This window comes from Chiloscyllium plagiosum, chromosome 7, assembly GCF_004010195.1.
Source record: "Chiloscyllium plagiosum isolate BGI_BamShark_2017 chromosome 7, ASM401019v2, whole genome shotgun sequence".
Lineage (NCBI taxonomy): Eukaryota > Metazoa > Chordata > Chondrichthyes > Orectolobiformes > Hemiscylliidae > Chiloscyllium > Chiloscyllium plagiosum.
The window spans coordinates 99,321,676-99,343,221 of record NC_057716.1 but is presented as its reverse complement, the minus strand read 5'-3'; the positions used below and the strand labels follow the sequence as shown (position 1 = coordinate 99,343,221).

Genomic DNA, 21,546 nt, shown 5'->3' with positions numbered 1-21,546 from the left:
TGTCTGTTAAGCTTTTCATCTGTTAGAATACAGTGATAGTTAAAGAAGTGAAACTATCACTGTATTCTAACAGATGAAAGGCTTAACAGACCATCAATTTTTCAATGTATAACTTCAGTTACATCACTCTGCAAATGTTTGCTATAAATTCTGTGTTACGATCGAGCCCTCCACAATCACCTGATGAAGGAGCGTCGCTCCGAAAGCTAGTGTGCTTCCAATTAAACCTGTTGGACTATAACCTGATGTGTGATTTTTGACTAGGCTGCGATAGATTTTTAATGAGGTGACAGTGAGGACTGCAGATGCTGGTGATCAGAATCAAGATGAGAGTGGTGCTGGAAAAGCACAGCAGGCCAGGTAGCATCCGAGGAGCAGGAAAACCGACGTTTCGGGCAAAAGCCCTTCATCAAGAACGCTGATGAGAATTCCTGATGAAGGGCTTTTGCCCGAAACATCGATTTTCCTGCTCCTTGGATGCTGCCTGACTTGCTATGCTTTTCCAGCACCACTCTAATCTGGACCCTAGATTTTTAATCAGAAAGGGAATCAAGGATTATAGGAAAAGACAGGGAACTAGATTTGAGGATTATCAGAGCAGCCATGATCTCGTTATATGGTGCAGACTTGATGGACTGGATGTTCTATTTCTGCTCCTACATCTTATCGTCTGATAGTAAGGTGGAGGCAGGTTCAGTATAGCTTCCTGAAGTGGAATTTAATGATTTTTGTTGACAAGTTGGATAATCGCCACATCTGTTGAATGATTTTTTTTAAAACAGTCTGAAGAGAAAAAAAAATGTAGGGTAATGGGGAAAGGCAAAGAATGGAGAGTGGGGTGAGGAATTACTCTTGCAGAGACATGAAGAGTTTAGGGTTAGGCATTCTTCTGTCTCCAGCAAGAGAGAATACAACCACCATCCTTTGATATTCAATGGCATCACCAACACTGAGTCCCTTACTATAAAACATCCTGAGGGTAACCACTGACCAAAACCTGAAGTCATAAATACAGTGGCTACAAGAGCAGGTTAAAGGCTATGAATCTGATAGGGAGCAAATCATCACTTGTCCCCCTCAAGCATGTCCACTATCTGAAAGGGACAAGTCAGGAGTGTGATGGAATATGCCCCATTCGCCTGGATATGTGCAGCTCCAACAACACAAGAAGCTTGACACCATCTAAAACAAAGCTTGATTGGCACCACATCCACAAACAACCACTCCCCCCATCACTGAAACACAGTAGCAGCGGTATGTACTATCGAGAAGGCGCACTGTAGAAATGCAACAAGTCCTTAGATAGCATCTTCTAAACCCACACCAATACCACCACCTCCACTCCAAGCCATTCACCACCCTGACTTGGAAACATATCATCATGCCTTCAGTGTTGCTGGGTAAAGATCCTGGAGCTCCCTCCATTCTTAACAGCATTGTAGGTCTATCGAAATTAAACAGACTTTGGTGTAGGTTCAGGAAGGCAGCTCACCATTACCTTCTCAAAGGCAATTAGGGATGGGAAATAAATACGGCACACCCAGTGGATCCCATGAATGAATTAAAAAATTCAATGATTCCATACTCAAGATTTATCTCAAGATTAATATATCTCAAGAGGATTGGAATGTAAAAGCAGTGATGTGCTACTGAGACTTTATAAAGCTCTAGTTAGGCCCCATTTAGAATACTGTGTCCAGTTTTGGCCCCCATACCTCAGGAAGGACATACTGACACTGGAGCATGTCCAGAGATTTACACGGATGATGTCTGGAATGATAGGCCTAACAAACGACGAATGGCTAAGGATCCTGGGATTGTATTCATTAGAGTTTAGAAGGTTGAGGGGAGATCTAATAGAAACTTACAAGATAATACATTGCTTAGTAAGGGTGGACGCTGGGAATTTGTTTCTGTCAGGCGGGGACTAGGATCCGTGGGCACAGCCTTAGAATTAGGCGGGGGTCAATTTAGAACAGAAATGAGGAGACATTTCTTCTGCGAGTGGTGGGCCTGTGGAATTCATTACCACGAAGCACAGTGGAGGCTGGGACGGTAAATGTCTTCAAGGCAGAGATTGATAAATTCTTAATCTTGCAAAGAATCAAGTGATATGGGGAGAGTGCGGGTAAGTGGCGTTGAAATGTCCATCAGCCATGACTGAATAGCAGAGTGGACTCGATGGGCCGAATGGCCTTAGTTACGCTCCTATGTCTTATGGTCTTATAGTCTTAGGGAGATGAAGTTTCTCCATTGCTCTGTACAGTTCTAGCAAGGCCTCCCTACTTTTAGGGAAGTAGATAATTGTGAGGCCATGGAAGGTCTTGCACAGAGGGACGACACATTTGAATGTAATTGTCAGCGGACAGGAATCTTTGTAATGATTCCAGTGGGAACTTACTAAATTGGAGCTTTGCTTTCTTTCATGAAATCTAATCTTGGCACCTAGAAATGGAAAGAATCCCTGCCCATATCTTGGAGAGAATTGAACCACTTTCTGACTGCTATAAATTATTAAGTTAATCATCACAAGCGATCAAGTAAATCTGTTGGACTTTAACCTGGTGTTGTGAGAGATTTTTAACTTTGACCACCCCAGTCCAACACCAGCACCTCCACGTCATAAATTATTAAGTGGCTTTACTGTAGCTGAGCAACATGCTGGAAATGGATACGGTAGCTTAGTGGTCATGTTACTACCCTAATAAACCAGAGACATGAGCTCAATCACCACAACAAATTCAAATGAAGCAAGATTGATGTGAGAATCAACTTTCAGCTGTACGTCAGGAAGTAGTTTGGGTCTGGAATGCACTGCCTTGAATTGTGATGGAGATAAGTTCAATTGAGGTATTCAAAAGGGCATTGCTTGTGTGCACGTGCAGGGATAAGGGGGAAAAGGTAGGAGATTGGCAGTAGGTAATAGAACCAGTGCAGGCACGATGGGCCAAATGGCCTCCCTCAGTGCCCTAGCAATTCTGCGATTCTGTGAAATCTACATTTAAAAGTGCTCAGGAAACAATTGGAATTGTTGTAAAACCCCATCTGGCTCACTAGTGTCTTCTGGGGAGGGAAATCTACTATCCCAGCCAGGCTTATCTGTAACTCCAGAGCCACAGCAATGCAGTTGACCTTTGATTTTACGACACTTAATTGTGTGGAAAGTTATAATTCTCACAGACTGCAGTGATTCAAAATGGTGGCTTACCATCGCCTTCTTAGGCCTGAGGCCTAGGGAATCAATGCTGACCTTGCCATTGGTAAGACCATAAGATGTGAGGGCAGATATAGGCCATTCAGCCCACTCACTCTGCTCTGCAATTCAATGAGGTTAAGGCTGATCTGACAATCCTCAATTCCACTTTCCTGCCTTTTCCCTATAACCCCTGATTCCCACTTATTAGAAATCTATGTCAGACTTGAATATATTTAATGACTCAGTCTCAACAGCCCTCTGCAGTTTAAAAAAAGTCAGATTCGCTACCTTCTGATAGAAGAAATTACTTCCCATCTCTGTCTGAAATGTTACCCCTTCATACAGAGATTACACCTGCTGGTCCCAGACTGTCCCACAAAGGAAACAACTTCTCCACCTCAATGCTTTACCCTCTACCCAGAAAGGCAGTGTCATTGAAACAAAAAAAAAATTCAACCCCCCTAAGAATCTTTTAAGTGTGTGGAGTTTTGTTTATTGACTTGAGAACCCAGGGCTCGATAGGTATCTTCACTGCAATAAAATTGGTCATCTGTAGCTTAAACCAGTGTATAGGAAACTGCTGGGAAATGAGTGAATTGGGGGAAGGGCATGACATTATCTTTTAATCTGCTGTTAAATTGCAGCAGAAGTGTGCAGACATCTGCAGGTTCGAGAAAAAAAAGTCTGCAAGGATTATTCTGCTGTCTGTCGACGCTAATTGGAGAAGTGTAAAAGCCTTCCTCTTCATGCACCCGGGGCCATGTACACTGTATGAATCAGTGGTAATCCACTGCAATCCTTCCACATTGAATGTCGAAAACTAGATATATAGATGGGTGCATCACATGCCATTGCTCATAGCTGATGCACTGCCTTTAATGATCTGTGTGATAAGGCCACTTTTCAAATTTGCAACCTCTGACAAAAGCTCCCGAACCATCTTGACTGTCTCTTTCATCATGTCCATCTCAGATCCCTCCAATTTAGAACTTAAATTGGATGTGCTCACTCCTGACTCGTGCCATCTGTCATTATTTTGCGGTCGGCTGGAAATTATTTTTCCAGTTTCTCTTTGTTCCTTCCCTCTCCTTTTCAGGAACATTTGGGTAGAAATTGAGCAGCGGTACAAGCTTTAGGTAAAGACCATGGGAAGGCATCACTGTGTCACAAGGTACTGAAGGTCCAAAATTGGACCGGATTTTAATTACGTGCCATACTTGCCAATCAAACCCACCACCTTCACCAGCAACTGTAGTGTAAAGAGTTAATGATAAATATAATCAATCAGTCCTCATTCGTGATGGAAGATCACATGGCAGAGATTATTGAGATGGTTCCACATGCAGTCTCACGGAGTTTGTCCTGTATATATTTTTAAAAAGCCATCCATGAGATGCATGTTTGTGCCATTGGCTAGACTGGCATTTATTAGCCATGAATTGCACAGAGGGTAGTTGCTGTTGGTTTGATGTCTTAGACTGCATAAGGACAGGACATCTCTTTCCTAAAGGACATTAGAAAAGTAGATCTGTTTTTACAACAATCAAAGATGGCTACATGGTCACCAGACTACCTTTTATTCCAGATTTTTATTAAATTCAAATTTCACCATCTTTTGGAGGTGGGATTTGAACCCATGACCTCCAGAATAATACTTTTGGAGCTCTGGATTAAGAGCCCAGTGATATTACCAAGATGCCAAAGCCTCTATTTAAAGGTAAAAATAAACAATGTTAAATATTAGATTACTTACAGTGTGGAAACAGGCCCTTCGGCCCAACAAGTCCACACCGCCCCGCCGAAGCGAAACCCACCCATACATTTACCCCTTACCTAACACTACGGGCAATTGAGCATGGCCAATTCACCTGACCTGCACATCTTTGGACTGTGGGAGGAAACCCACGCAGACACGGGGAGAACGTGCAAACTCCACACAGTCAGTCACCTGAGGCGGGAAATGAACCCGGGTCTCTGGTGCTGTGAGGCAGCAGTGCTAACCACTGTGCCACCGTGCTGTCAGCTGCTTTGCTTTCTACACTATCTAATCTGACCAAGGCCACAACCCAAACTAAGACACGCAACGACATCGTAGAGGTGTCAGCATTGAACTAGGGTGGACAATGTCAGGATTAGCATGGTGCAGGAAAGGCACTGCAGGTCAGGCAGCATCCGAGGAGCAGGAAAATTGACGCTTCGGGCAAAAGCCCTTCATCAGGAATGAGGCCTCATTTTGCCTGAAACTTTGATCTAGACTCAGATCTCCAGCATCTGCAGTCCTCACTTCCGCCATGGTCAGAAGTCACACCACATGAAGGAGCAACGCTCTGAAAGCTTGATTAAAAATAAACTGGTTGGACTATACCTTGTATCATGTGACTTCCGATTTTGTCCACAATGAAAATGACAGAGCAACAAACCTCAGGTGAATCTTGTGAAACTGTGATAGTTAGTGTAGGGATGATGGTGAGGCAGTAGAAAGGGAGTAGGGGATGAGTTAGCACCAACTCCTGGGAGTGTCTACAGTGAAACTTTAAACAAGATAGCCTTTTGATGGAGACCTCCATAGTTCTACAAGCACCAATCACAGCTTAGGTTGCTTGCAAAATTAAAGTAGCAGGGGCTGCTGTTTACAGGTTTCTGCAAAATAAGCTTAAAATGGGAATTAATCTCTTATCTTGTTTTTGCTTCCCAATGGCAGCTGTTCACCATTTTGCCATTCAATCTGTGATAGCAAGAAGAGATGTTAGCATAGAGGTATTGTCACTAGATTCATCAATTGAGACTCCGGTACTGTTCTGGGATTTGAATCCTACTTTGACAAATGGTAAAATTTGAATTCTATTAAAAGTCTAATGACAACTAATGTTGCTGTTAAAATCCTATCTGCTTCACTAATGCCCTTTAGGAACGGAACTGCCATCTTTACCTGCTCTGGCCTATATGTGGCTCCAGACCCACAGCAATGTGGTTGACTCTTAACAGTCCTCTGGATAATTAGGAATGAACAATAAATGCTGACCCAGCCGGCAATGCCCATATCCCATGAACAAACAAAAACATTTGGCTAATACTTCTGAAAGTGTTAATGTTGAAATTGCATAAGCTCCACTCAATCTGATAATCTCTCAATCTTTGAAAAGAGACTGGCAATTCTACACTCGGGAGCAGATGGGTCTGCACAGCTCTAGGGAGTCCTCAGTAATTATGCCTGACTAGTAAGGTAAGTTGTAGTTACTGCTATCATGTCATACACCAGATCGTACACAAGAAGTGTCTTTCCTGTTTTGATTCATCCAGTGGACATTCTCTACTACGGATAGACAGAACCTAGACACAATATAGACAAAGGAGAACTATTGGCAGCAAACTACCTCAAACAACCCTTACTATTTGTCACACTCTGGTAGAGGGGGCAGATACCATTAAGTGCCCACTGACTTGACCACAATGAGGGGGCAGGTACCATCAATGACAATCAGAACAAAAGCTCCCCCAGACCCTTCTGTTGTAATTTTGTTTTCCCCAATATCACTCCCTTTTCGGCAATGTGCCATGAACATCAAGGCCTCTCTGCACCAGGACACCTATTCCTTCAGAGTCATAGAGTCCTACAGCACGGAGACAGGCCCTTCAGCCCAAACTGGTCCTTGCCGACCAAAATGTCAGTCCACGCTAACCCTATTTCCCTGCACTAGGCCAATATCCTTCCAATCCTTTCCTATCCATGTATCTGTCCAAATGCCTTTTAAATATTGTTAATGTACCTGCCTCAACCACTTCCGCTGGCAGCTCATTTCATGTGTGTATCACTCTCTGCGTAAGAAAGTTGCCCACCAGGTTCCTTTTATTTGTTCCCCTTTGGTCCATGATTCCCTTAACCTGGGAAAAAGACTGAGTGCATTCACCCTATCCATGCCTCTCATGATCTTATATGCCACTGTAAGATCCCCCCTCAGACTCCTATGCGCTAAAGAAAAAAGTCCTAGCCTGTCCAACCTCTCCTTATAACTCAGACCCTTGAGTCCTGGCAACATCCTTGCAAATTTCATCTACACTTTCCAGTTTAATAACATCCTTCCTATAACAAGGTGACCAAGACTGAACACATTGCTCCAAATGTGGCCTCACCAATACCCTGTACAACTGCAACATAACCTCCCAACTTCTATACTCAATGCCCTGACTGATGAAGACCAGTGTGCTAAAAGCCTTCCTCATTACCCTGTCTACCTGGGACTTACTTTCAGAGAACCGTGCACCTGAACTCCAAGGCCCCTCTGTTCCACCACACTTCTTAAGGCCCTACCATTCACTTTGAAACTCCTACCTCGATTTGACTTTACAAAATGCAAGACCTCACACTTATCTATATTAAATTCCATTTGCTATTTCTCGGCCCACTCCCCCAGCTGATCAAGGTCCTGCTGCAATTTCTGATAACCTTCCTCACTGATCACGATACTGCCTACTTTAGTGTCATCTGCAAACTTACCAACCAAGCCTTGGACATTCCCATCCAAATCATTGATATAGATAACAAAACAGTAATGAGTCCAGTACCAACCCCTGAGGCATACCACTAGGACCAGGAGATTTATCCACCTTCATACATTCTAATGCATCCAACACTTGCTCTACTGTGATGTGGACTGTCCCCAAGATATGACCACTAACTTCCCCAAGTCTTCATGCTTTCCTTCGTAGTAAACACAGGAGAAATATTCATTGAGGATTTTGCCCATCTCTTGCGGTTCGACACTTACATGCCCACTTTGGTCCTTCAGGGTTCCCATTCTCTCTAGTTATTCTTTTTCCTTTAATATACTTAATGAAACTTTGGATTCATCCTAATCTTCTCAGCCAAGGCTACCTTGTGCCCCCTTTTCACCCTCCTGATTTCCTTGCTCAGTAAACTCCTGTATCCCGCATATACTTCCAGGGATTCCCTTGATCCTAGCTGCCTCTACCAGAGTCATACCTCCTTTTTTTTCTGATCAAAGCCTCAATATCTCTGGTCATCCAGGGTTTCCTATTCCTCTCAACCTTGACTTTCACCCTCACAAGAACGTATAGAAGCTGCCTGGTCCCCTGAGTACTATCAATATTTTCTATTCAAGCCGTTCCAGACCTAATTAAATTGGTCACCCAGGAAGCCAGTAAAGAAGCTGTTTGAGTAAGGTTGCAAAAAAAAAAAATGCAACATCGGATACGGAATATTTGTACCTTAAAATTCCCTTGCTTCTTCAGCTCATGGAAACTGGGTGCAATGAGTACATATTTCCACATCATTGACTCCTTCTGGGATGCAGTTTTGTAAGAGCCAGTCACCCCTTGCACTCAGAATACCTTCGACCATAAGTGCCTATTTTCCACCCGTGTGTGCAGGACAAAAGGGCCACATCACAGGCAAGCAGTGAATGGGTGACTTTATGCACACCCAGCTGATGTTGGGAGAAGGCATAATACATCAAGTACGAAATATGACTGGATTCTAGCGCTGACAAAATATGAATCTTTCCTGACAACTGACATTGGTTTCATGGTCATCGTTAGACACTCAATTCCAGATTTTTATTGAACTCACTTTCCGCCACCTGCCATGATAGGATTCAAACAGAACATTACTGGGGTCTCTGCTAGTGATAAGACCATTAACCCATGAGTTGTTCAGCTATTTCAGAGGGTATTTTGGAGTCAACACATTTCTATGGGGGTCTAGATTAAAGTGGTGCTGGAAAAGCACAGGTCAGGCAGCATCCGAGGAGCGGGAAAATCGACGTTTTGGGCAAAAGCCCTTCATCTATTCTTGCTCCTTGGATGCTGCCTGACCTGCCGTGCTTTTCCAGCACCACTCTAATCTAGACTCTGGTTTCCAGCATCTGCAGTCATTGTTTTTATCTACACATTTCTGTGGATCTGGAGTCACCTGTAGACCAGATTAGATAATGATAGCAGATTTTTCCAGTTGAAGGACATTAGTTGTTCGCCTTTGTTATTGGCAGGGGAACGAAATTGTGGAGGATTTTTGGGAGCCTGAGAGTTCAGGTGGGCTGGAATAGGGATAATAGGCAATGGGGTCTTCCTTTTGCCTTTGCATCAGTCTATCATTCTGACGCGAGCTCACAGTCTGTGTCAGAGATATCAGATGAGCTGTAACTGTCAGTTCATGTTTTATTCAATCTCTGCAGTACAGTTGCTGGGGAGCTCAAACAATATCCCCCATGGCTGAGTAGCTACGATTCGTCTGACAGGACCGTTTACCTAACACCAAATTCATTCTGGTCCCTACCCTTCTGCCACTTGTCCCATCGATGTCTCTTATTTCCCATATAAGATTCTGGTAACTGTAAATCTACTCACTTTGTTTCTTTCCCTGGATTGATAGCTTTAAAACACACAAGATCCCACTAATATAATGCAGCCATAACCTTGGAAACCTAACAACTACAACCTCAAAGACATGGTTTATGCACAGAATGTAGCAGCTTGCAGCTGAATGTTATTCCAACAATAATTTGTATTCATATGCCACCTTTCACACAATATGCTCTTGCACAATTTAACACCAGGCCTTGTAACAGGGAGATGGCAGTACAGATGACCAAAGTCTTGCTCAAAACACCTTAAAGGAAGTGAGAGGTCGAGAGATAGAGGGTATTCAGGGATAGACTTCCAGAAGTGGCTCGTTGGTCTAGTGGTATGATTCTCTGGTGGCCTTCAAATTCCGCAGACTTGAGAGAGGTCCCTGGTTCAAATCGCGGATGAGCCAGAATTTCTGGGTGGCACAGTGGTTAGCACTGCTGCCTCACAGCACCAGGGTCCTGCGTTCAATTCCAGCCTCGAGCGACTGTCTGTGTGGAGTTTGCACATTCTCCCTGTATCTGAGAGAGTTTCCTCCAGGTGCTCCGGTTTCCTCCCACAGTCCAAAGATGTGCAGCTCAGGTGAATTGGCCATGCTAAATTGCCCATAGCGTTAGGTACATTAGTCAGAGGGAAATGCGTCTGGGTGGGTTACCCTTCGGAGGGTCAGTGTGGACTTGTTGGGCCAAAGGGCCTGTTTCCACACTGTAGGGAATCTCATCTAAAGTGTTGCCGCGACTCCAGGAGCATTCAATAATTCTGGGAAAGCTCTCGAGTTGTTGCTGTGCATGCCAGCAATAGATGATCAGGAATTCCTTAAAGAGTTGCACTGGCCATCACAGTGCCAGGGACCCAGGTTCAATTCCAGCCTCAGGTGACTGTCCATGTGGAGTTTGCACATTCTCCCCATGCCTGTGTAGGTTTCCTCTGGGTGCTCCGGTTTCCTCCCACAGTCCAACAGATGTGCAGGCTCAATGGGTTAGCCAAGGAAAATGTGGGGTTACAGGGTAGAAGGGTGGGTCTGGGTAGTGTGCTCTTCAATGTGGACCCGATGGGCCGAATGGCCTGCTTCCACACGATAGGGATTCTAGGAATAGTGGCAAGAATGGAAAATTCCCAACAAATCCAACTTCAACAATCTGGACACTGTATGGTGGCCAACAAGTTTCTCCCTTGGCAAGTCCTGCTTTCTCATCTCTCAAAATGGTCAACACTCAGGAGGGGACGACGAAAGTGCTACAAAGACACTCTGAAGGTCCCCTCCAAGTGTGGCAGCATTGGCGTTAATGATTGGGAGGAGCTCACTACCAATCATTCAAAAAGCTGAGGAAATTTCTATTGATCCAGAGCTGGCACAGCAGTCTGACAAATCAGAGATGTCCCAGAATTATTCAATGAAGGGACTGTTAGAAAACTGTAAAAGATTGTTGACTGACAGCTATAGACTGTCCTACCATCAAATTATTCAAAGATTTTGTGATACAAACAAAAACATTCAATGTCCATTTGATACACTGAAAGTTCCTTTCTCCTATTGGCATGGTGTCTTGTCCAAAGAAGTTATGAATGATATAGATGCTGGCTGTAATGAATGGGTTGAGGTTGTGTGTTGAAGTGCCACTCCAGGGGCTTGAGCACAAAAAATCGAGCTGGCACCTGAGGTGACGAGCTGAGGGTGTGCTGCACTGTCCTCTTTCAAATTAAACTTAAAATAAAACATAACAGCTCCAATTACAAAGAAAAGCAGGAGATTTCTCTGGAGTCCTGGTCAATAACTATCCATAAAAGGCAACTCATCTGACTACTGTCACACCATATTTGTGGGATTTTGGTGTGCAAACATTTTGCTTCCCGCTTTAAAATTGTGACCACACATCAAAGCTGCCTCATTGGCTGTAAAGGATCTCTTCAGGTTGAAAGGTGCTACAGAAATGCAATAGACCCAGATCTTCATCTGTGCCAAACAAAACATCAGAACGCAAACTTAAAGTACAGTCCCCTCCCCAAGCCCCTTGTCGACTTCCATATTTTACAAAACATGTTTTCCACTCCAGCATCGTCCCATGTTCCAAGGTAGACTGAAAATTCCAGCCCCCAACAAAACCTCAGGAGCCTTGGTCGAGAATCTCACATGGGAGATTGTACCTCCAACAGTGCAGCACCCCCTCACTCCTGCACTGGGAGTTCCAACAGGTAGTTTGTGCTCAGGTCACCTGACAGAGCCAATCTAAATAGATCCAGATAAGTGACACCAATTGAGTCTCAGCTTCTACTGTTCCTCAGGGTGGTGCCCACACCACATGTTGGTTAAGCCACAGAGAGAGTACTGTGTGCAGGTCTGGAATCCACATTCTCGGAGGGATGAGATAGCACTGGTGAGGGTGCAGAGGAGATTTACCAGGTTGTTTTCGAAGCTGGAGAGTTTCAGTTATGAACAGATGTTGGATAGACCGGGGTTATTTTCACTGAAGCAGAAGACCGGGCACATGATTGAAGGTATCAAATTATGAGAGTTTTAGACAGGAAATAACTTTCCCCTCTGTGGAAGAATCAATAATCCACACCGATCCTCCGAAAAATAACCCATCCAGACCCATTTCCCTCTGACTAATGCAGCTAGCACTATGGGCAATTTCGCATGTCAATTCACCTAACCTGCATATCTTTTGACTGTGGGAGGAAACCAGAGCACCCAGAGGAAACCCCGCAGACACGGGTAGAATGTGCAAACTCCACACAGAGTCACCCGAGGCTGGAATCGAACCTGGCACCCTGGTGCTGTGAGGCAGCAGTGCTAACCACAGCCACCGTGCTACCCCGTTTAGAGGGCATGTGAGGAAAGGTTGTGGGAATCTGGAACTCATTGCCTCTAAGGATGGCAAAGGCAGAAACCCTCATAACATCAAAGAAGTACTTTTTCTTCTTTATTCATTCACGGGATGAGCTATCGCTGGCTTTGCCAGCATTTATTGCCCATCCCTAATTGCCCAGGGGAGGGTTAAGAGTCAACCATATTGCTGTAGGTCTGGAGTCACCTGGACACTAGAGTAGGTATGGTTGGCAGTTTCCTTCCCTAAAGAACATTAGTGAACCAGATGGGTTTTTCCGACAATGGATTCATGGTCATCGTTCGACTCTTTAATTATGGGTATTTATTGAATTCAAATTCCACCATCTGCCATGATGGGATTTGAACCCAGGTCACCAGAACATTAGCTGCATCTATGGTTAGCAGTCCTGCAAAAATGGCACAAGGCCATCGCCTCTCTTTACATTTATTCAGATATGCACTTGCAATTGCAAGCATGCAAGGCTGTGGGCCAAATGCAAGAAAATGGGATTAGGATGTTTAGAGTCAAAGATGTACAGCATGGAAACACCCTTCGGTCCAATTCGTCCATGCCAACCAGATATCTAGTCCCATTTGCCAGCACTTGGTCCATATCTCTCTTTTTCATGTCTCCATCCAAATGCCTTTTAAATGTTGTAATTGTACCAGCCTCCACCACTTCCTCTGGCAGCTCATTCCATACACACACCACCTTCTGCTTGAAAACTTTGCCCCTCAGGTCCCTTTTAAATCTTTCCCTTCTCACCCTAAACCTATGCCCTCTAGTTCTGGACTCACCCAAACCAGGGAAAAGACCTGTCTATTTACAAATTCCATGCCCATCATGGTTTTATAAACTTCTATAAAGTCACCCCTCAGCCTCCGATGCTCCAGGGAAAACAGCCCCAGCCTGTTCAGCCTCTCCCTATAGCTCAAATCCTCCAACCCTGGCAATACCATTGTAAATATTTTAAATATAAATAGAGGTTTATAAAATCATGAGGGGCATGGGTAGGATAAACAGACAAGGACTTTTCCCTGGAGTGAGGAAGTCCAGAACTAGAGGGCATAAGTTTAGGGTGAGAGGGGAAAGATATGAAAGAGACCTAAAGGGCAACTTTTTCCACACAGAGGGTGGTGCATGTATGGAGTGAGCTGCCAGAGGAAGTGGTGGAGGCTGGTACAATTGCAACATTTAAAAGGCATCTGGATGGGTATATGAATAGGAAAGGATTGGAGGGATATGGACCAAATGGGACTAGATGAGGTTAGGAAATCTGGTCAGCATGGATAGGTTGGGCTGCAGGGTCTGTTTCTGTGCCGTACATCGCTATGACTAAGTCATGGTTACACATGTACAGTACCTGAGGACATGTCAGTCACTATTGGGAGAGGAGAGGAAGGCAAACCATCCACCTGGGGGTGGGATGGGGAAATTGCTGAGGTATCTGGTTTGTGACAGCGTTGCTTCCTGAGTGAGTTTGAAGTGTTATGTGGGCAGTTCAAATGATCATTGGTGTGGGCTAGCCAGATCCGCGATTCAATCGATGGGACTTTTAACAGGTCTGTGCCTGGGAATTGTCAAGCATTTTGGATTTGTATAATAGGAAAATAACTTGAAATAATCAACAAACCAGGCTCCAACAAGAATGTGAACCAGTAATAACAGATAAAGAAGCTGAGTTATTGATTCTTCCCGTGCATCCAGCACATCTAATCAGATTGGCAAATTGATGTGATTAACTTTGTTAAATACTGCAAAAGACACATGCATTACACACAGGCTTTAGCATATAGCATTTGATTTCTGAGCACCTGTTTTACTCTTTGCCCATTGCCCTCCAACCCAAGAATTTATCCAACTGGGTTTTCAAAGCTACTTCTGAATTTTTTTTTCTTCAGTGGGTTGTGAGTCTTTGAAATCCCTTCCTGAACAGGCAGTAGATGCAGAATCGTTAACTATTTTTAAGGTGAGGGTAGATAGATTCTTGATTGTCAAGGCAGGGGGAAAGATTATTGCGGGGTGGGGTGCAGAGTATGCAGAAGTATAGAGTTGTGGTTAAAATCAGAACAGCCATAATCTGACTGAATGGCGGAGCAGGCTGGCAGGGTAATGTTGCCTCTGCTTATTCACATGTTCGAATATGCCCTTTTAGAAGCGCTTCCAGATCGTAACAACACACTACATTAAAGAAGGCAAATTCCCCTTATCTCCTCTCCAATTCTTATCCCAATTATTTTAAAATAGCTCAGATGACAACTGGACGAACATCTACGGTGAAAAGGAAACTTTGACACCACTTGATGATCAGCAAAACTGGACAGTGGGCCAAGAGACACAAAAGAATAAGGAAGAGTTGCATTTCTCTAGCACCTGTCACAGCTTCGGGATAATACACAGCAGCTCACAGCCCAAGGAAGTACTTCTGAGGCAAGGACAATTGTCAGTCAAGCACATTCTCCTTGCTGCCCTGCAAGTTTATTTCTGCCAGGTTCCCCATGCAATATCCTTTCGAAATGATTGAACATTTCCGCTTCCATCACACACTCAGGCAGGCAGTCCCAGTCATGACCTCTCACTACATTAAAAAGTTCTTTCTCATTTCCCACTTCATCTCTTCCCACAACCAAATCCCCTACTAACAAATATTAGGAACAGCCCTTCTTGTCTACATTATCTTGAACATAAGACGCAGGAACAGAAGTAGGCCATTCATTTCATTGAGTCTGTTCTGCAATTCAATGAGGTTATGGCTGATCTGATAATCCTCAACTCCACTTTCCTGCCTTTTCCCTATAACCCTCGATTTCTTTACTGTTTATCTCAGTCTATCTCAGCCTCGAATATACTAAATGACTCAGCCTCTACATTCTCCTGCAGTTAAAAAAATTCCATAGATTTAGAACCATCTGAGAAGAAAAATGTATCCTAATCTCTGTCTTAAGTGATTCAGAGATTACGTCCTCTGGTCCTAGACTCTCAGGAGGGGAAACAATCTTTCTGCATTTAAACCTGTCAATCTGGTACACGCTGATCAAATCCCCCCACCCTCTAAGCCACCTTTCTCCAAGGAGAACAACATCAGCTTTTCCAAACTTGTCACTAAAATCCCTCACCCCTGAAACAGTTCTTGTCAATCTCCTCTGTGCCTTCTCAAGGACCATCACATTCTCCCTCAAATATGTGACCAGCCCTGAAAAACAACGCTGTACGTCCAATGTGGCTTTACCAAGAGCTTTATAAAGGTGCAAAACTACTGGTTGCACTTGGAACCTCCATTCTGAAGCCCAAGACCCCATATGGCTTGTGAATTATTCTCTCAGTATCCTCTGCCACTTACAAAGGTCCTCTCCAAAGTGGTGCAACAGAACCTGAGGGGTGCTGCTGTACTTGTGTCGGTTCACAGGAGGCTCCATGGCACTGAGGATGTCACCGAGAAAGGGGACAAAACTTCAGCAAACCAAATTCCCAGCTTGGTGAACATACCCACAACAACTGCAACCAGCACCCAAGCTACAAATCTTCACACAAACCTTCATCCGCTATTGAGTTTTTGCATATGATCCAAAGCACAGCAGCTCCAATAGTGCCACACTCCTTCAGTATCCCACTGAGTCATTTAGTCAAGAACTGTGGGTTAAAAATTCAGAGGAGTCCTTTGGCTCACTAACTGCTGATTCAGAAGTAAATGCACTTCCACCTGAGCCACATGAACCATACAATGGTTACAGCACTGTAGGAGGCCATTATGTTATGTTAATTGTGTTTGCTCCCACACCTCCATACAGAGCCCTAAACAGTCCTTCCAGGTGCTACAGAGGTTCACCTGCCTCTCCTACAACCTAGGTTAGAGTGGCGCCGGAAAAGCACAACAGTTCAGGCAGCATCAGAGGAGCAGGAAAATCAACGTTTCGGGCAAAAGCCCTTTGATTTTCCCGCTCCTTGGATGCTGCCTGAACAGCTGCGCTTTTCTGGCACCATCTAATCCAGAATCTGGTTTCCAGCATCTGCAGTCATTGTTTTTACCTCTCCTACAACCTAGTTTGCTACATCCTGCTTGGGAGGATTTAAACTAGTAAGGTGGGGAGACATTGAGGAAAGAGATCAGTCTGAGACTGATACAGTTGGGAAAAGGAGCAAGTCAAACAGTCAGGACAGGCAGGAACAAAGCAGAGAATGAGGTAGGACTGATAAATTAAACTGTATTTATTTCAATGCAAGGGGCCCAACAGGGAAGGTAGATGAACTCAGGACATGGTTAGGAACATGGGACTGGGATATCATAGCAATTATAAAGATGGGGCTCAGGGATGGACAGGTTTGGCAGCTTAATGTTTCAGGATACAAATGCTATAGGGAGGATAGAAAGGGGAGCGGCACTTTTGATAAGGGATAGCATTTTGGCATAGGGAAGATATTCCTAGGAATATGGTCAGGGAAATTATTTTGGTGGAATGGAGAAATAAGGAAGGGATGACTAACTTATTGGGACTGTACTATACACAACCCCAATAGCCAACAGGAAATTGAGAAATATATTTGTAGGGAGATCTCATATCTGAGAAAATAATAGGGTGCATATGGTAGGGTATTTTAACTTTCCAAATACAGACTGGGACTGCCATATGTTGGGAAAGTCCCGAACTAGGGTTCACAATCTAAGAATAAAGGATAAGCCATTCAGGACAGAGATGAGCAAGAATTTCTTCACTCAGTTGTGAACCTGTGGAATTCTCTTCCCACAGGAAGCTGTTGGGGCCAGTTTGTTAGATACATACAAGAGGGGGCTGGACGTGGCCCTTGCAGCTAAAGGGATCAAGGTATGGAGAGAAAGCGGGAATGGGGTACTGAGATTGCATGATCAGCCATGATCATGTTGAGTGGTGGTGCAGGCCTCGAAGGGCCGAATAGCCTACTCCTACATATTTTCTACACTTCTATGTTTCAGCTCATTTTAGAACTGGTTCCAATCCCAATCTCACCCATTTATACTTCCCAGGAGGTGTACAGCAGGAACGGGAACCTTTCCAAGCTTTCGTGGCCTAAGGTTAGCTATAACAGCCCAGGTGTGACACTGACTTAGATCAGAACAGGAGACAGCAATACCTGACAGATTGAGCTACTTCTGATAGGTGTAGCACACTCAGAAGGAAAATGAAGGAACACTTGCATTTCTGCCAGGTCTTTCATGAATTTAGGAAGTCCCAGCTATGTCTTACAGTCAATAAAGCACTTTTAAAATGTCAGAAATTAGAAGCCAAATTCCACAAACAGCAATTAGCAGATACTCTGCTTTGTCAGAGATGTTAATTCAGGGATAATAAGAAACAAATCCCTGGCCGTTCTTTGAACTAGTGCTTTGGGATAATCAATTCTCCATGTGAGAGAGTAGTCGGGACTGAGATTTTCCCTTTCACCTGGCAATGCAGCATTCCCTCACTACTGCGCTGGGAGAATCAAGTTACAGGTGTGAACTCTGGTTTATGGAGTAAGACTCCATTCTGCCACCTTCTGACTCACAAGGACATAAGGAATAAAGGGCTGGAGTAGTCCATTCAGCCCATCGGGCCTACCTTGGCAAGATCTGCCCCATAGGTGAAAGTGAGGTCTGCAGATGCTGGAGATTAGAGTCTAGATCAGTGTGGTGCTGGAAAAGCACAGCAGGTCAGGCAGCGTCCGAGGAGCAGGAAAATCGACGTTTCAGGCAGGAGCCCGTCATCAGAAAGATCTGCCCCATGCCCCAAATCCTCTTTCCTGCCAGCTCCTTAACTTATCAATATTTCAAAAATCTACCTCCTCTTTAAATACTTTGCGATCTAGCCTCTACAACTCCCTGGAATGGAGAATTCCAGACATTCACTAGACTCTGGGAGAAGAAATTCCTTTCTACCAGTTTTTAAATGTGTCCCCTTATTCTGTAACTATGTCCTCTAATTAGAGATTCCACCATTAGTGGAAACACCTTCTCACTATACCCGTAGACAAGCCCTCTCAGAATCATATACTCCATACAGTGTGGAAACAGGCCCTTCAGCCTAACAAGTCCACACCAACCCTCTGACGAGCAACCCAACCAGACCCATTCCCTTACCCGATTACTCTACATTTTACTGCTGACTAATGCACCTAACCTACACATCCCTGAACACTATGGGGCAATTCACCTAACATGCACATCTTTGGATTGTGGGAGGAAACTGAAGCATCCAGAGGAAACCTACACAGACAGGGAGAATGTGCAAACTCCACACAGACAGTTGCTCGAGGCTAGAATTGAACCCACTGTGAGGCAGTAGTGCTAACCACAGACACCATGCTGCCCCTTGTATCTTTCAATAAGAGACTCAGATGAAATGTGCCACTCTTCCAGGCACAGCTGTCTTTGGGAAAGCTAAAAAGGGGATGGTGACTTTGCATCTTTGGTTCCCAAATCTCTTCATCACTAGGGTTTTGCATTACCTCATGTCTAGTTCTGTTGTGAACTAAACGGTGAGGATTAATCACTGTGATTAGTCAACATGCAGAGGGTGGTGTGTGTGGAATGAGCTGCCAGAGGCAGTGATGGAGGCTGATACAATCACAACATTTTAAAGGCAGCTGGATGGGGACAAGAATAGGAAGAGTTGAGGGGTATTTTTTGTTTACTATTCACTCATGGGATGAGGTCAGCACTGGCCAGGCCAGCATTTATTGCCCATCTGGGCAGTTAAGAGTCAACCACATTGCTGTGGGTCTGGAGTCACATATAGGCCAGACCAGGTAATGATGGCAGCTCCCTTCCCTAAAGGGCATTACTGAACCAGATGGGGTTTTCCAGCAGTTGACACATGGTCTTCATTAGACTCTTAATTCCAGATTTTACTGAGTTCAAACTACACCACCTGCTGTGGTGGGATTTGAACCTAGGTCCCCAGAACATTATCTGGGTCTACAGCCTATACCACAATAATACCACTAAGCCATTGCCTTTCCCCATTGGGAACTGGCCAAATGCTGGCAAATGGGGCCAGATAAATTTAGGATAATCAAGTCAAAATGGACAAGTTGGACTGGAAGGGTCTGTGTCAATGCTTTATAACTGTATGACTCTATAAAAGAGTCCCCCATAATTGTTGTAACACGCAACAGAGGTGGTGTGTGAGAGCAAGGTGGACATTTGGTCCTTACTCTGGCCTGGAAATACATACACCCCTCTCATAGTTGAAATTGAGCTGGGAGTAGAATAAACCAATTCAAACAACTTTCTGTTCCCACCCTGTGGCCCCCACAACTCCCCGGCCCCACACACAACTGCGTCCTATTTGCCAGATTCAAGTATTGGTGGAACTGGGCCTAGATATCATAAGGATTTTCCTGCTGATACAATACTTTCCAGGGCAGCCCCAAGGCATACTCTCAGGTTTGAGACTAGTGGAGGGGGAGGGGGGAGATAAAATTCTATTCGCCCTTTTAGAAACTAATTCTGGCCTCTTTATTTGCCTCGTTACTTCTTCATTTGCTTGCCTCTGCATTAAAAACTGCATAGATGAGCAAGCGATCACAATAGACGCATTATTGCAACAGGGCAGAGAAGTAATGGAAGATGTTTTAACATGATAATAAAATACACAGGTATATTTTTCAAAAATTGCAGTCAGAGGTTACTGTCTCAGGTATATCACATCCACATCTGCCAAAGCTGCTGAAAATCAGATTTCTACACTGCAGAATACACAGTCATACACAACTATATATTCAGGTACCCTTATAAATAAGCAATGGACCATTACCTTTAACAGACTAAAAATAAAAGCTGGAAACGTAGTAGTGAAGAGAACTGCGCTGCATTTCTAACACTTTGTGGCCTCATCTTTGTCTTCCCGCAGTTAGGAAATATGTTAATATTCTGCCTGTTTTTGAAGGAGTACCCTTTGGGAGACTATGCAGGAGGCTTTTGTGCTGTATCAAATGTTGCCCATGGAGCTGTATCTCTCCCGGACAAGGGCGCACAAGTCAGCCCTCCTACCTTCTCCGGGGCTCCAGCATTAAAGAGCTGTCTCGTTAGTCAATCCTACCGTCAAGCGACGGGCTCCCAGCATCAGAACCACCTTGTCTCTCCCCTCCTGTAGGCTCAGGGGCGCGTTCTGTCCAGTCCAAATAAAATCCAGAGGATTCTTCAGCAAAGCAAAAAGGACGAGGGCCTTTAGCACAGTTATGAATGAAGGGGCTCGACACAGCGAAGCCTGTGATACCTCTGTCCTTTGTTGTGCTAGTCCCCAACGAGCAGTAACACCTCTGCATCGACAATGAGTCCCCCTAAAATAAAACACTCCCTTCTCCTTCCTCAGTCTGTCAGACAGTCTGCTGTCACCAGGCAACAGCATGGAACTGAACAGAATCTCCGATTGGCCAGGCAGAATTTAATAGCACATCTTTTAAAACCTTAGGATCATTTACTATCAACCAATCTGGCTCGCTGGAGATAAATTGACAATGCTTTTATAATGGGAAGGTCAGGTCATGTGAGGGGTCGGATGAGGTCTTTTTTATTTTGCTTAGAAAGCAATTATTTTTCTCGTGCTGAGGGGAAGTGCAGACCCTGCGCCTTAAGACAGCTTGCAGTTTAACCATCCCTCCTGAATGTATATAATGCATAGGTGCACCTGCTTGCCTATACATTACTGCAGCTTATACAATTACAGATTCCTCATGTAGTGTTTTCACAGTTAATGCATTTATTTTAACAAGTATACACATACGCTGGGCTGACTATACATCTCTCAAAGGGTTCAAGGACTTGCTAACATTATTGGCCTCTTTCTGTGCTGTACATTTCCTGAGGTGTTAAAGTGATCTGTGTCATGAATGCAGTTTAGTTAAAAGGGATGTCTATAGGGAATTATCTTCAGTAATATTTAAAAAGGATGATAACTCTAGGTGGGTTCTGCATTTTTAAAAATATTCATTATTGCAATATGTCATTTATTGCCCATCACCATGAACCCTTAAAAGTAAGGGATCTTCCGTTTAAGATAGAGATGAAAAGAACAACAATATTTACGCTCAGGGAATCCTGAGTTTTTGGAACTGCTTTCCACAGAGAGCTGCTGAGGTGGGGGTCATTGAATATTTTTCAGGTGGATGTAGATCATGTGGAGTTGAAGCCATAATCAATCG

General features: G+C 44.2%; 1 protein-coding gene across 3 annotated transcripts in view; it reads right to left on the bottom strand.

The window, feature by feature from the left end:
• si:dkey-91i10.2 (uncharacterized protein LOC555224 homolog) overlaps nucleotides 1-20,820 on the bottom strand; it is a 148,065-nt gene extending 127,245 nt beyond the window's left edge. For 2 of the 3 annotated variants that reach the window (XM_043694249.1, XM_043694252.1), the window contains exon 1: nucleotides 20,445-20,820. The gene's annotated coding sequence lies outside the window, so the exon portion shown is untranslated. Of the gene's footprint in view, nucleotides 1-20,159 lie in introns of all 3 variants that reach the window. The other variant, XM_043694250.1, reaches the window with a different exon arrangement.
• Nucleotides 20,821-21,546: the final 726 nt, after the last annotated feature.